A 17,803-nucleotide genomic window follows, 5' to 3' on the forward strand; every position below is an offset into this window, starting at 1 on the left:
AGCTAAAGGTATGGAGGATGAGTTCATAAAAAATTGTTCCGTAGTCAGTATTTGTCCTAGCGAACTAGGAAAAATGTATTTACTAACAAAAATGACAAATGTATAGAAAACTGCTTCAGTTTAGTATTTTAACTAAACTATTTTACTAATAGTTTTACCCATTTTGGGAACACACACACGACCCCTTAAAATGGTGAAACTGCAAATATTCTCTTGCTGGGACATAAAACAGTTTTTGACTCCTTGTCTTCTTTTCTATCTGTAAAAGTGGAACCCCCTCGTAATACCGGATTCTCCTTTAGTTTGTATTGCATGAATTGCAGAACATTTATCATTCATAAATAAAATTTTCGTTGTAGGCAGTAAGAATAAACACTGTTTATTTTGATTTTTATGTACAGGTGGCAACAGTCCTGTTTATCGATAAATATTTCTACACGTGCTGCGCTGTATGATTACTCCACTCTTTTCAGAAATTGATCCTATCAGAAAAAAAAACAACGATTCTATATAAGTAATCTGTTATATACCGAAAACGTTCAAAACTCATGGCTCTTAATGAGCATGTCCCCTTTTAAAGTACTCACCTCATTCTTTTTCATATCCAGATAGGTTCATCATGCCTAGAAAAATTACGAGAAAGTGATTTCTACATTCTGGACACTGGGTGTTACTTTGGGCAGAAAGCAAAATAATCTTGGCCGACATGTACACACCTGGTAACATTTATGATTTGCCATTTACCAAAAGAAACAATTTAACTCATTCAAGGCAAATTCAGTATTTTTTTGTCACTGTTAGACTCACAACAAGGAGCGAGAAGTCTTTCATGTTTTCTTTTGCTTATTTAGTGTCAGCCACTAATTCTATTACAATCACTATCTTTTAGAGATCATACTCATGATAACGGATTAAGGAAGGGGAGTACGAAGAGACCCCTCTCAACTGCTTCCACATAGCAATCAAAACACCGATATGAGTAACCATAAAGAGAACATAACTTTCTCAAGAAGACTGCATGTGCAGCAGCAGTTAAGAACTTGGAATACTGCGGTATCATGAAAGAACAGCTTTCATTGCCCTTCCTGGTCAATGTGTACTTCCAAAAAAGTGAATATCAGTAGAATTCGGTGTTAATCTGCGCATTAAATGTTCACTTAGATATGCTGACTGCATACATTTTTGCACCAAACTTAATACACCGAACGAAAACGTTAAGTAATTAAGTTAAACTTCATTAACAATTTGATCTAAATTTAATAATTAGAAAGAGGTATATCAACAGCATATGTCTCTTTCTAATTATTAAATTTAGATTAAATTGTTAATGAAGCTTAACTTAATTACTTAGCGTTTTCTTTCGGTATATTAAATTCATTTATTCCAGATTTTGTAACAAGTAAAACGTTCTCACAAATATGAATTTTGTTGCTAATATATTTTTATATTCGTTAATTCTACTTTCGTTATCCCCATATTGTTTCATCTCTTCTCCCTCAAAAAAAAAAAAAAAAAAAAAAAAACTCGAGGCCATATTAAGAAAACTTATTATTATTTTAATAATCGGTCATTCTGCTTAGTAGCCCGTGAGTTTCATCCTGACATTGTCCCGGAATCGTGATTTATCTAAACGCATAACCACAATTTTATATGATTGGAAGCTAACACGTTCAGAATGGAAATAAGATTGCGTGCATTTCTTTTAATTGTTTCATTCGACATAATAAAACTGTGTGTGCGTGTGCGCGCTAGCCTTTAACAGGAGTGACAATTTAATATGATTTCTGTAGTTCCTATGAGTGTATAGATTGGCATTCTTGATGCGAAGTCATAAAACAGTTTGCGGTCTTAAAGCAGCTCTGTTTTTGGGAAGCATTTAAATTAATGACACACTTCTAAAAGCTGAAGGAGCGTGAAAAATGCCGAGCATCTAATAACAATCGCTTTAACATGATCAGAGATACAGCTGGTGGTCGTATTAAAGCACAGTGCATTCATTTTATTTTTAACTTTTTCCCCATTTATCCAGCACTTTTGCAGACGATTTTATTTTTTTAAAAAAAGAATAAAAAACGATCCTTCAATTCATTAATCGTTCAATTAAAGGAATAAATATTGCCATTTTAGCATTGGAAATAACAGTATCTCGAGTAAATTCATCTACCAGCTAAAGACAATCACAAAGTGAAAATATTTCAATTATATTTCATCTCTTGGGAGTTCGTATCTTTACATCTTATCTTAATTTTGTGTACAATCGGTCATTCTGCTGCTAAGCCCGTGAGTTTCATCCTGACATTGTCCCGGAATCGTGATTTATCTAAAAGCATAACCACAATTTCATGTGATTGGAAGCTAACACGTTCAGAATGGAAATAAGATTGCGTGCATTTCTTTTAATTGTTTCATTCGACTTAATAAAACTGTGTGTGCGTGTGCGCGCTAGCCTTTAACGAGAGTCCCACTCAGTTAGCATAATTAGTCTAACATATTCTCTTCCTTAGAAAGCTAGTCTGCCTGATTATATAACTTATGTGAAATTTCATAATCATTCTTGGCAACCAGTCGAGTCACAAAAACTAGTGCAACATTTTATCCATACACAAATTATTGATTTCATTCTATTGAATGTGTAGTAACATATTATTTTAGAAATTTGAAAGCAGCCCATTTTTGGCGTAAACCATTCTCAATTTTTCATCCTAAGTCTTGTACGTGTTCGTGGTTTTTTGTGTACATCGACGTGACATAGAACTCAATTTTTATTTCGTCCTCTTTAGATGAGCGCATCTCTCTCTCTCTCTCTCTCTCTCTCTCTCTCTCTCTCTCTCTCTCTCTCTCTCTCTCTCTCTCTCTTTCTCTCTCTCTCTCTCTCTCTCCCCCAGCTGGAAGTTCTATTTCACATTTCCCCGCTCCGTGGAACACGCTTTTGCCTCGTGTGATTCTGCTTACAATTTTCCAGCTTCTTTTCAATTGTTAAGCAGAACATTTCTGTTTTGATGTCATTCACTCACCGTTATGAATTAATGACACGACTTGCAAGCTTGAATGAATGAACGAGTGAACGAATGAATGAAAGATCTGATGAAAGTCTGCAACTCTCAAACTGCCCTATCTAGTCGAACAGAAAGGCGATACAATATAAGTCATCAATCACGAAGATTGGGCGCTTGTCCAAACACGCATTTACTATTGTAGCACGAATCATTCGAACATGGATAATTGGATGCACGCTGTGTGTGTGTGTGTGTGTGTGTGTGTGTGTGTGTGTGTGTGTGTGTGTGTGTGTGTGTGTGTGTGTGTGTGTGTGTGTGTGTGTGTGTGTGTGTGTGTGTGTGTGTGTGTGTGTGTGTGTGTGTGTGTTTCTAAGATAATTAAGAATCGATTTTCATTCGAATATCAAAGGAGCTCCATTTAGGAATTATTATATCTTAATAATGGATTTAAAAACGTCATATCACTGTTCAGTAGTCTCGTAATTTATACACACTACTGTTTACGTGACAGTGGCAATGCTAACCAGAGTTCAATAATAGCTTTTTAGATGTGTCAGATTTGAATACGAGTGATAATTATTAAGATTGTTTTCATTTGTCACTACTGAATGGAATAAATGACCAAGTTTAAGGTATCTAACGATGAGTTAAGTTTTGTTTTTTGCATGAATCAGTCTAAAGAATTTCATCATTTGTTGTTAGAATTTTATCAATATTCCTTTAAAACAGTCAGAATTACTTCTTATTTTATGCTTTAATCCACCCCTGACTCTGTGAGAAAAACATTCGGATGACTAAACAGTAACTTCTTCCTTGTGTGTTGTAAGCATTTTTCATTAGCTTTATTAACAGTCGTCTCGTAATATCCGGCAAGAAAATTGGCATCTCTGTAGTGACAAGTTGAATATTTTATGTCGGGTGAACATGTTTCATGGATGGAAATTGGAACTTCGATGATAATTCTATGTCATAGCCAGATTCTGTGATGAATAAGCTTTTATAGGAGGTTCCGCCTACAGTGCACAGAAAACCAGGTATTTAATCCAAATATAAAAGGTCCAAAAGGAGCGCCTTTGCACGTTAAAAGGGAGAGTTTATGGCCCAGCGCACTAATTATTAACTACTTAGGTGATTTTATTAGCGGTTAATACCTTTTCATTGGCAATCACCGCTAAAAAGGCAGTACGTCGATTACCGCAAGATTAAAGGGAGTGCGATACACGATCAAAAAAGGCGACAGTATCAATAAGAAAAAATATGTCGATCAAGCAGAAATGGCGTTTGATTTTATGGATTTTATGGGATTATCTTCTAAGTCGCGATGCTTTAAGACATAAGAAAAGAAAAATGAGAATTTACGTTTTTCAAGTAACTGTTGTAAGGATCCTGCATTGAGGTCGTCAGTATCAATTTTTTCCCGAAAATTAGAGGTTTCCAGAAAATCTAAGAATTAAGAAAACTATAGCTTCAGGTTATTGATTTTAAATTCAGAAAGGTTCGTTGCCATTAAAAGCCAACATATCAGTACATTCACTGCGGATTAGAGCCCCCCTAATGTGTGCTAAACAGGTAATGAAATAATATATCTTAATAGCGCGAAGTCGTCTGCAATGTTGCATTGTTCATACATTAACTAATTTTCTCGCTTCGCAGGACTGAGTTATCCGGTTTGTATCTGTGGCTTTTAGGATGATTTTCGTCTGATTCAGTTTTTCCTCAAACATAAAAATGCATGACATACATTTATGGCATTGTGTTTATTGGAATATAGAGCATATATTTTATGATCGTTAGGCTTCATTCCTTTGCCACCCTTATGGGAATAGTCTGCTCAGCAAGTTAAAATTATACCAAGGTTCTGTGAATAGAAAGCGGTCCGCATTGGGTCCTGTAGAAAGATTAGTTTTAATAATCCTCTCTACAGTTAGAAGTGGGCCACTCTATAATTCGCTTTACAGTGAATTTTATTCAACATGTGGTTGGGATAGGTTTGAAACTGAATTGCTAATTTCGATTCTCAATTTCAAACTGATTTCCGTGAAGGAACAACGACACGAAATGACTCGGAAGACGGGCTATTCAGTAACCATCTCCCATGTACGGTACTCCTTGATATTGTGAAACAGGAGCTTTCCTTTAAGGAAGGTGGTTCTTGGTGTAGTTGTATTTACCAATGCCCTCCTTAAGTTACATATCAAGAATTGATATGTGACTTAAGGAGGGTATTGGTAAATATGGCTCTCGCTATATATATATATAATAGAGATAGCCATATTTGGGCCACTCTTCAGTCCTGTCCAGTCCCAATATAAAAATATTCCTTACTAAGATACAACTTTTATTTTTATAAGGAAAATTACTTGTAAGTATTGCATGCTTCTGTTTTCACCCAACTTGTGCAATAGATAGTTCTCCTTACAAAAATGTTAGGTATTTAAGGCATTTAACCCTCCCCTTCTGATCTACATGCGTTAATCTCCTCTTTTGAAACTGAGATACCCAGCCTTATGAATTAAAAGGAAGTGGTCTCTAAGAATTCAGAACAGAATAGGACTTTTCTAAATCTGCTTAAAACACTCTTCGTACACTCTAACACATTAGGCCTGATTCACTCACGTTCTTTGGCCATCTTATTGCTAAGTTATTGTTATTGTTAAGTGTTAGTATTATAAGTGAAGTGCTTGAAGTGGGTAAGAGACGATTTCATATTCATATCACTATACATCAATGTATACGGACCACAAATGACGAATTCGGGGGTCATACAAATGAGCAGAATTTGAACGAAAAAGTTAGTTATCCGTTTCACAATAAATAGCATGCTCTACTTGCATAACCATATGTGGGAATGATCGTACAACAGAGTTTCGAAAAAATTCCACTTACAGTTTTGCTTGTTAAAGAAACCAAACTACTTCAGATAAGTGGAGAGACGGATTTAATAGTGAACTAGCTTATTCTTAAGTTCGCAACGAAGTATTTTTAGTCAGTATTCCATTTTTTTACTATTTTAAGAATGGTAGACTTAGTATCTTTTACCTAACGCTATACTCATGACTAGCGAATCGGGAGTGATCGATTGTAATTAGAATGAGCATCATAACTTCTTGACCTGTATAATACATTCTATGTAAATATGTGCTCGTGATTAGTGCTGAAGGAAATGCAAATAAGCATTTGTTGTGCATGGAGGTAATAAAATGCCATTATGCAAAATGTTAATCAGTGTTGTCTACCGTAAACCGCATTGAATACGTTACTACATGCAGTGTTTGTTGCATTCTTTAAACGGCACTTATTAAACATTAAGCATTATCTACAGACTGATGGCGAAAATTTCGGTGTAGGTTATATACCACAGCAGAAGAAGAAGAAATTCAACTTTGAGCGACTTTATTAAGCACAACAGCTTGCTTAAACATTTCTCTTCGAAGCAATAACATGTAATGACTACTTCAAAAAAGAATGAGGTCTTATACAAGCTGGCTATGGCTTTTGCGTTGGATTCCTATTAACCCTTTTGAAAGAACTTCGAAGGATATTCACCACTTGCATCAAACATTGAGAAAGGCATTGAAATTATTTTGCAATTCATATTTTAGGACTTTTCTGCTTACGAAAGCAACGCAACATATGCTCTCCTGTTTCGAAAAGATATGTATTCGGTATCTGAGTGCCCTCTAGGGCTATCCATTTATATGATGTTAACAAAAAGGCTGACTTATCCAATATGGCCTCCGGTTTTTACTCTGAGAAATGGTAAACATTCCAGAGAACGCATGCGTTAACAGACATAATATACAAGTCAATTGAACATAATTAATTCAGTCGTTATTGCGATAACCATTGATAAACTGCAAAGTAAATTTCTCGTTTTTGTTTAGCATCTTAAAATCTTCTGTATTGTAATTTACTCTCGATAGTATTTTACCCTCACTCAGAATACCGTAACCAGAGTGATATGCGTAGCTTCTGAATAAAGGTTACAAGCATGCTATTTGAAAGGGAAATGTGTGTGTGTGTGTATGCACTCAGACGAGAAAAAGAAATAAACAAGACCTTTAAGGTATTCTATGTACAAATAGATAGTACTTTTCGTACCTCGCAACACTTCTGCAAAGTTATAGGATCTTCCGAAACGAATGAATCCAGAGAGAAGAAATATATAAAAAAGAGTATAAGTGAACTGCTTTCTACTTATAAATTGACTTTTAAATTACGGTATGAATACATTGAAATGAAGTTCCTTGTATCCTCCGGACAAAATTTAAATTTCCCGCAAATGTATATGGTTCTTTATGCTTGTAGTTGGAAGTCGCACTTCCGCTAAAATAACTATTATCCCAAATTTTTCCAGTATTTATTTTAAGTTGGAATTCACACTAATTAAAATAACTATTATGCTAACGTTTAGCAGTGTTTACTTCGTTCTTTGTATTTGTAGTTCGGAGTCACACTTCAATTAAAATAACTATTATTCTAAAGATTTTAGTAGGTAGTTAAGTTGTTCTTCTAGCAGTTTTTATAGAAGTTCTACAGAAAAATCCATGAAACAGTATATTGGCTAATAAGAGATGTGTAGATTGAATAATTTAGGAAGAACTGTTTCATTGGCATAGCAGCGAAAAGAATGATTTCTCAGTGCACTGTTATATGGAATAATTGTGTTTTATATGGATTCAAGTAGCGCTTTTTTAAACAGTAATTACTGACGAATTACTGAAAAACAGTAATAATGGAATGCTGGAAGAGATTCATTATTCCAAGAGAAAACATAAGCTGAGTCCTTATATACCATATTCAAATATAAAAGCCACAAAGAAATGTGTCGTGGCAGTTGCTGAAAAAATGATCAACGTCATAGTGGTAAAACTCTGCTCTAGCGCAATTAGCAAATCAAAACAAAAACTCGTTAACAGCTTCATCGGCGAATACTGTCATGCAACAATACTCACTTAGCACTGTTAATACGGACAGTGCAGTCATTACCAGTGCACCGGACTCGTACATGAGAATATAACCTTCAGCATTGGAGTTGTCTTGGGTTACACTACTTAAGACATGGACTCCGCTCAATAGGCCATATATTTGCCTTTTATTAGTACTTTAGGTTTAACTGGCCTAACATGTTCAGAACGATTAGAGACCCAGGCAGAAACCCGAAGAGAGCACGACACTCAAACATTAATAATTTTCTATTTTCAGACAATTATATTCTTTATATGCGAAATGTTTGCAGGTGCATAAATGAATTATTGATACAAAGAGTTTAATGCGGTACATTAAATTACAGCTTTATAAGGATATTATTTGTCTGTTGATATTATTGGATAGCAACTTAAAATTTCGAAATGTATATAATTTACGGTGCCAAATTGAGTCTCTTAGGAGCTTTATTTCAGAGATTTTTTTATACTTGTAAAGAAAAAGCATAATTTGAAAGAAAATCCAATGTTATGAGCGAATTATAATATGCATTAAAATTAACACTGTTGTGTTTTATTTTACTTAAAGTGTATAATGCTTCAATGAGCTTGTTTTATATGCATTACTGGTTATTGTTTTATGTGAATGGAGTGTGATAGTTCTTGCAGTTAGTAGGTGGGTAAAAAACAAGATACTATCAACTCCCGCCTGACAGAACAATGGTATTGAGACATTAAGAACAAATCAGAAGTACACGCGTGTTTCTCCGAGAGTTGAGTATAGCGGACAAAGAATGTCGATGTGAAAGTTGGAAAAAATCACTTAAACGCAATGAAAATAAACAGAAATTAAGATTTGAATTTATATTCGAACTAGTTTGGCTAATTAACAGAAAATTTCAAGAGAAAGTTCAGAATTGAGTATTTAATTCTGAATTTTCAGAATTTAATTCAGAATTTAATATTCACAGAATAAAATTTCTGTGAATGTTAAAGTGCAGCTCATCGAAACTCACTTTATTTTTTTAAATAAATTAGATGAATGTTACAAAATTAATATTAGCATGGCATTAGTGAAGACGTTTTCTAAGCTAGATCTGTATTTACAACACTCACAAAATCATAAACAAGGAATTCGAATCCTGACTTTTTCGAAATGAATTGATACTGGTGAAAAATAAAAATATATTAAATAAAAGCGAGACGTAAAAAAACTCTTTACGCGTACTTATTCAGAATATGCTTAATATTGCAACATTTAATTACAAAACAGTTCTTTGATTTGCTCTTTTTTTCTTTCGATATCAAATTTATTAATTCTTAGAGACTTAGTCGGAATTGCTGTTAAATTTTAGATAAGCTTTATTTTAAAAATGAATAAAACGATATATTTAAGAAGCATAAATGATCTGGGAAATTCTCCAGTTGATTTCCCATTAAGGAGCCGAACTCCCTGTGGGAACTGCTTGACGTGCTCACCACTTTGTTTTCCACAAAAATATTATCTCTGTACCGAAGCCCAATTACAGCAAATTGACAGACGAGGGTATTTATATGCAGCAAATGGAGGATTGCATGCACCTGCTTTTGTGCAATCAAAATTTATTCGCGAATATGTACATTACCAGTAAATAAATTTGCACACATCATTAAATAGCTGAGAATGCAAAAATTATTGGCTGTAATTTATTTCAGTTTTGACATTTCTCGACGTAAACTGCCCGAGTGCACTATTGTCTCATTGTTTTCAAAGAACATCGATATTTTTTTTTTGTCTTAAAACGATTATCATTCATAAACAATCGGAAATGGAAGAATTCTTAGTGTTTGTGCTTAGCATCTCAGGCACACTGTAGGCGTTGTTGGTTTAAAAATAAATGAAAATGTACAACGAAACCTAATTATTCATTAACACGAATATTTAGTTTTCTCTTTGTTAACAAAAAGAAGGATCTGTACACAAACACGCACACATGACGTGGGAGACAGGCTGTAAGAATATTTGTTATTAAGGTGTTGTAATTTTTACATAATGTTCGCTTCAATATCTAAAAAATATTAGATTGCGGAAAACGATGGGGTTAGTGCAACCTCTAAATTTCAACGAGATTAATCACGTTAAATCACCTTGAACAAAAATATGAATTCTACATACGATTCAACTACAGAACTAGGATAAGTTTCTTATTTGATAAATGAAGGTGGGTATGAAATAATATAGTGATTATTGTCCCATTGCTGAGAACTCCATAAAGGTCAAAACTGTTCTGGGTAGTGGCTCTTCCCATAATGCAACCATATACATGTCGGAATACGTGCGTTGCATAGTCATTAATCTGAAGTTGTTAGCTTCTATATACAGTAGCCTAGTCGCGAACATATTTCACGCTCAAACTTTGCTTACACTTGGATGAAGGATTGATCTAGAATATAATTTTCTGGCATCTATAATTTAATTTATACCCTAATGAAAAACTTCCAATTAATCCTTATTATTCAGAGTATTTTAATAAGTTGAAACACTTTTTAAATATTCGTGTATGGGAGATATATGATTGTTGTAGCATTCCAACATAAATTTTTTAAATGTAAACATACGTTGGCAAGTATTACCAAAGAGGGAAAGGAGTCTTCATCCTCAGGGGAAATAAGAGAAACGCTTATTGACTTCTAAATTCTAATAATGGAAAACTATTAAAATTACAAGCATTAGTAACTTTAGTAATTGTAAAACGTTTCAGTAAACTAGCCGCTCTTGAGGTTTTCTCTTTATTTCATGTATGATTGTATGTTCTGATTGGCGTTATTATCTTAGGGCGTTAAATCCTGATTTGTCACTGAGAAAAAGTTGCTTACCCATCATGAATCCTCTGATGTTAATTACAATTTACATCTTTGTACTCAACTTATACGTTATGTATAAGTAACGATTGTTACTTATACGTTAAATAAATATTTAACGTATTAAATAAATACGTTAAATTATTTCTTGACTATGCAACCCTACATACAGAAAAATGTTTTTTTAGCGGAAACCTAATGAAAAGTTCATAACATATTATCAGAAAGGAATTATCATCATGATCTATTATTGAAAAATATTTTAATCCAGAAAGCATAAAATGCATAATACTACAAATAATGAAGTAACATAACTGATCTAGAAATAAGTCAGTTTAATAAAAAAAAATAATAATAATAAGTATTTCCACCATTCCATTTTTTCTTTTTATAGAAACCACATCTAATATAAATTATAAATGCCCTAATGTTCTGGGAATCCTCCTACAAGCTTTCCCGAAATACAGGTGAAGCAACATTCTATGTGTTTCTTCCATTTGCGCTACCTATTTAGTAGCTCACGTAGCTCAGTGGGTATCGACAGGCGATGATGTCCGTTGGACATCATCGCCTGTCGATACCCACTGAGAAAACTTTTTTCCCAACCCACTGGTTGGGAAAAAAGATGGTTTATAATCCATATTTAATTACCTGTCTCATACAGAAATATCGGCATCATTCCCCTCCCTCTTGTGATTGGCATGCTTGTGAACACATCAGTCGACTGACGTAGGTGCACTGGCGTAATAATACGTAACTATGACCATAATTTAGTTTAGCTCGTAATGATTTCTATTCATACGCAGAGGAAATGAGACAAAATATATTTCTACAAGCATTAATTCCGATACAAGGACACAGATCTTTAAGTGGATTCGGAATACAAAAAATTCTCAAGAGTAAAATTCCTTCGATAGTCTCGTACTAGCATTCATAATAAAAGTACTATTAACTGCAAGAGATAGATAATTACTGACGCCAAACACTTATTGAGAGCTGCAATTGAATTTCAATAAGCTGTTCAAAGGCTTTCCGCGTAGTTAGCCTAGTAGTTGGGCGCTTCGCAACCATGTACCTGCCGAAAGAGTGTCCTAGGTTCGATTCCCATCGGTGATGTGAGGAGCTCAAGGATCTTCCTCAGCCATAATCAAGTTAGCTGCTCTTGGGCACGGCCAGTAGGGTTTTTTCCCAGTTTAGCTGAGGTTTTTTCATCCTACAAGCAGGTAAATCGGCCACGTGAACACACACACACACACACACACACACACACACACACGGGACTACAGTCATGAATACCTCCAATAGGGATGCAGTAGAGGAGTGGCGTGCGGGCTGCATTATTCCTCCTAATAATTTTGCATTATTAGGAGGAAACCCAACTCGTCTGAATCAGATGGAAGGGAGAGATAGATAGATAGATAGTTCAAAGATTACTCCTTTGAGTTCCTTTCGATAATTGACAACTCACCCTTCATTGGCTTAAAACTCTTTACTGGTATGCATTTCCGTGAAAAAAAAAAAAAAAAACAGAAAAATATACAACACAGTTATTCAACTCTTTTCATTGTGGATAAAAAAAATATATGGCTATAACTAGAATACTTTTCTAAGAAAATTCATTAGATGAATTACTACTGTTTTTATTGTGCACTTCCGATTCATAATAATGAATTTGGAAAACGCATTTTGTGACATTCTAGCGGAGTGCCAAGAAAACTAGTTGGAAATCTGTTTGTTTAGTGTAAATGATACCTAAAAGTCAAACCAATTAAAGCTTGCCCGTGCAAAATATAATCACTGTTGTGTATGCTTTTGTATTGTAAGATAATGACTACGTGTTTCCACTCAGCTGTGATAATTCCCGTTTCGTCCTTTTTATTGCTGTCTCGAGAGTTAAAATGCAGGTTATAAGAGCGAACGGCATTCGGCTCCTACCTGAAATTGCGTACTTCTCTGAGAAAAATCGGCATGATTTCCTCTGGCACCTGTACAGACCGGAATTTACTCACGGGATTTCATAACCATTTAGATAAGGAAGGACTCCATTATCGCAACAAGACAAGACCATCCACAGTAATACAACGATAGAGGATGCATGTGTCATCACTGAAGCACAGTTCTTGCCTCAAGAAATTCTTAAATTCGACTACCCGTAAGACAGACAGAAATAGTGTAGAATTAAAAAAAAAAAAAGAAAGAAAGAAAATATCCAAAGAAAGGCGACACTGATTTAGAAGAAAATGACACGTTTCTTAGACAATAAATGACGTCATTAAGTGTATAAGTACCACAAGGAAAATTAGATTCACAAAGGATATCAAATCAATGTATTCAGCAATATTTTTTCCTTCATTGCTTGTTTAAGTATTTCGACAAGTTGTCTGGTCTATTGGCATACTTAATTTCTAACACAGCCTTTTTGTATTGATTTAGTTAATTTTCTTATCATATATTTAATAGTATTATCAAGTAATGCTTTTTTAATTATTTGGATTCTTACTTTACATTGTATTTTTCGCCCTTTCACGAGTGTCTGTTTGCACAGTGTTGCATCCTGTCGAAGCATTCCTGAATTTTTAAATAATTTTTTTTTTAAATAATGAATCATCACGTTTGGATATAGAACTTTGAAAAATGCATATTAATCCGCAAAATTAGCAGTTTAATCGGGATTCCGGTTGAAGCACAAGCCATACAATGGGTCAGTGCATTGTGTCTCTAACTTATGCGTTCTTCAGCTGATTTGCTTATTACGTTGCAGGATTTTGCAAACCTACATATCCGAGAGGGGGAAAATGTAGGGGAAATTTCCTCACACAAAGTTCATAAGTTCATAAAAACTTCATAAAAGATCCTCTCTTCCGTACGGGATTTAAACTCTAGTTTTCGCAACTTACAGCATGCGTTTCTTTCCGCGCCGAGGATAATGTACTTAATTAATTGGAAGTTAAATGTTCTTAATGTAAAATTCAGGACACCGATATTGGAATGAGCTGATTCAGTAGATGGCTGACTTGGTAACATGCCGATATAAACATAGACAAATACCTATACTTAAAAATATAACTTAAAATGGCCTACTTTCAGTATAATCATCAGTGTTTAGTTTTATTTTAAACCTTTCTATATTTCTATTACTTCGTTTTAATAATAAACTGTTTCCATTGATAACTAGCTTGCATTTTTCGCCAGAAGCTTTTGTTACCATTTGACTTGTGTTCATTCTTTTAGACATAAAAGTTGTTTTCTCTTAAATATTAAGTATCAAATACTTAATGTTCCTTTCCGTACAGTAGATTAAGAAGCTACAGTAAGCAACTGTAGCTTCTTAATCACTAATTTAATATTTATCACATTTATATTTATTCAAATTAGTATAATATTCGTTTTATTAATGAAACGAATATTACGCTAATTTGAATATACATCAACCGTGTTATTTGTTTCATGAATGGTATTCTAACAACAGTTAAATTATACGAATTATCTTCTTTTGGTCAGTCGGAATTGATTTTGGAAAGGCCTCTTTCTAGTATACGTTTAAGTAGTTTTAGTTCTTTTAAGTCAGTTCTTGAACTGAAATGTTATATAATCTCCGGAATCCATTCCTTTTTTTTAGACTTGCATGTTTTATCGCTTCTATTTGAATACTACAGTTTCGATTTTATATTCTGTTTTTCGTTGTGCATGCTACAGCTTTGTAAAGAGTTATTCTGTCCTTGGTTTAGCATTATGGCCTTTTTCACTTCCTGCATGTGCATTGGTAAGGTTTAATATATTTTCTTCAAACATTTATATGTAGGCCGGTGCTGTTCATATTTAATATTTTATTAAAGTGTCCAATACCACACTATTACGAGCCTGTTCCAAGTTAGCTACATATTTCACGGTGTCTTGTCTTCTCTTTATTTTCTAAGTAGGAAATTTCTTGTACCGCAGTGCCAGCTCACCCATAACGGCTGCAGCCCTGCAGCCCCTCCAGTAGAAAATAAAAGTTCCTGATTTATTCTCGCCATTCTTAAATTTTTATATGTTTATCTAAAAACCGTTATTTTCTTGTTCTTACAATACCGCTCGATAGTATTTTATATAATTCATTTTGTAGCAATACTCGGGCTAGTAGCAGTATTGGCTAGTATAACTCAACGCTGGAGCTGCATTTAATTCAGACCGCACCAAACAGTTACCTAGTGGGAATAACATAGTGGGGGTAACGATTGATTTACGTGCAGTTTGGGCTGGTAGCATTGCAGCCCAAGATACGTTGCTATTACACGAGCACAAACAACACAAATTAACGTTGTTGTCGTTATCGTAGGTAAATATTGTGCGGTTTTTCATTTTTTTATTTAATTCGAACATTTAATTTATATCTTTGTAGAAATGAACGAAGAAAATAATTATGTTAAATATTGTTACATTTTGTTATATTTTAGTTTTATTAATGATATTTTTTATCAATCCATATTGAATTTTTTTACTATTGATTTTTTTTATTGCTACAGCCCCACCACTACAAATTCTTACGAGCCGCCACTATTGTACGGTATTCAGCAAGAACTGTATTTGTTTTAGGGAATTAATTGGCTTTTATTTTAACAGCATTTCAAAGTTAGTAAGCATAAACAGTTCACTGTTCGTGGAATCATTTATGTCCAATTTCTTTGCCGAAATCATCCAGTCGTATTTATTTTACCGAAAAAATATAGATGGTTTAGAATACTATCTAAGACGCAGTAAACATATACAGATTTAAAGGAAGGGACTAGGGAACACACTTCCCATTAATTAACCATCCTGAACAGTAGTTAGTGTATTCTCAATGATGGATATACAACAATCTGGTTAAGTCAGCATCTAATGTGTGCTACTGGAAATGTAGCACACATTAATCTTCATATTATCCCTATTTTTTCAGTTACAGCTAAAGTGCTGGAGCTATCCAGATAAATTTTGTTTGCCCATATTTTAAATTTAACGCATAAAATTAAGTTTAATGCATTTTTTCCTTCTCTCTTTCTTTCCATCGATATCTTCCAACTGCATTATAAAACCTCTTCGATTAATTTGTTACTTATCAGTTAAAATTTCAACTCTACAATTAGTAATCCAATTACACAGTTCAGCAACCGTCTCAAATTAATGCAACTGTTCTTTCTGCTATTTTAATGGAGCGTGATATTTTGGAATGCAATGGGAGTCGCGGACGAATGCGCACCCTCTGTTCACCAGAAACAAAGAATTCAGACTGAATTGAATTCTTCTACCCCAGACAAAGACACATACAAAGACACTAAATACACTGCTGAAAAGGAAACTATTGCTGAACTAGAGCGAAGAATGCAGTGAGTGTTTAGCCGAACGTGACAATAACAGTAGTGTTCACTGTTACTGCATCTCGTCTGGATACTTCAATATCTTTATAGCTCTCTAGCAGTTAAAAATAATCGTGTATTGTTTGGATTTCACATCTACTGCCTACAAGATGCATGAAGAAGCAAAATGTTCTGCTTGTCATTTCATATTTGTCTCAAAAAAAAGTAAGACATAATTCCAAGATATGTCATCTGCACATATTTTGTCTGTGAAGCGAAATTAGTTTATTCCAAGACTTTAGCAGAAGAGTTAATGCCACTGCTTTCCAACTTTCTTTCCAATTGAATCCGCATAAGTTTATTGTGATAACTCTGACTAATTTATGTTGCCCATCGACAGCAATTTATAGCCCTAGAACCTAGAGAGCTACTGGCGTTTATCGTTATTTCGGTGGTCATATTTATGAAGTAATATTTGTCGTGACTGTAAGAAATGCGATTATTCAGTAATAACATTTGTTCCTTCATTATTTAGAATGTTCGCACTTACACTTCGGAAGTGTCTTAAGCTTATATGCTATGGAATCATTTTTATTACAGTATTTTTTTCGTTTCTCTGTAATACAAATATTTTTAGTGCTCCACTTTAAATGATAAGTTCATTTGTTTTCATCATATTCTTTGGCTTCAAATGACTTTACAGTTAACATTTCAGAATTGGTGCCAATTTCGTTTTATTTATATAAATTGGTGCCCTAAACTTTAGGCAAACCTGTGTATTTGTAAATATTCCTAAAGATCAATTAGAAGTATCATTTTTTTCCAAAAAATCATGACTCAATGACACCTATTGTTGGGAATTCCGTTTACCAGAAATGGACAAATATGAATATATGCGAAACAATTAACCAACTGTTTGAAATATGCAATTCAACAGCAAAGGAACAGGATATATCGGTTAGGTGTTTTCTCCATTTCCCATATCATCTGAATATTTTGCTATCACAAAATAACAGGATGTATCATGGTTAGTGAGACGGTAGGAAATTGAGCACTCATGCAATCCTCATCTAAGTGCTATGAATATAACTTCAGATAACTACCCAAAAGTCTTTAAATTCGATTTATTATCCAAGACATGGCAAGAGATTTCATGTGGACTTAAAAATATCGGAATCACTTACATTATTTTTCGATGTGTAAAACAGCCCCTTAGAATTAGCAAATTAAAAATGAAATATATATACCAAGGAGGTCTGGAAAATTCTGATAAACACCTAGAACAAAACTGACATTAAATCAACTGATATGACCACAAGAAAGAATGTCTGAGGATATAAGAACATAAGTTATCTTCATAAGTCTGCTACAAGTATGTTCGTTTATGTGGTTATATCATTGCATTAATATCAGTTTCATTCTTTTGTTTATCAGTTAGCACATCCACTCTCCAGCCCAAGAAGCTACAGGTTTGAATCCCGTCTTGTGCATAGATGATATTGTGATTGTCTTGAGGTGAGAGATAAATTTCATCGCTCGATGTGAGGCTACTGCCATCTTGTTGGAGACTTAAACTGGTATAAAAAAGACCCATGTTTCGTCTCTAGAGCAGAGTTTCCCAATAAGGTAAAATAAATTAATAAAAATACAATATATATATATATATATATATATATGAATAAAAGTAGAAAAAATATTTTTAGGCCACCCACGGTAATAATCTATT

The 17,803-nt window shown here is 33.9% G+C and overlaps 1 protein-coding gene across 8 annotated transcripts in view; it reads left to right on the top strand.

Moving 5' to 3' along the window:
- The window catches only part of LOC150104529 (lachesin-like), a 1,086,504-nt gene that overhangs the window by 208,012 nt on the left and 860,689 nt on the right, over positions 1-17,803 (top strand). The window contains exon 4 of one of the 8 annotated variants that reach the window (XM_090395729.1): positions 17,512-17,703. The exons of the other annotated variants lie outside the window; for them this stretch is intronic. The gene's annotated coding sequence lies outside the window, so the exon portion shown is untranslated. The remainder of the gene's footprint in view (positions 1-17,511; positions 17,704-17,803) is intronic. 8 annotated transcript variants of the gene reach the window in all.

This window comes from Typopeltis vanoorti, chromosome 7, assembly GCF_054136105.1.
Source record: "Typopeltis vanoorti isolate ZY-2024b chromosome 7, IOZ_Tvanoo_1.0, whole genome shotgun sequence".
Classification (NCBI taxonomy): domain Eukaryota; kingdom Metazoa; phylum Arthropoda; class Arachnida; order Uropygi; family Thelyphonidae; genus Typopeltis; species Typopeltis vanoorti.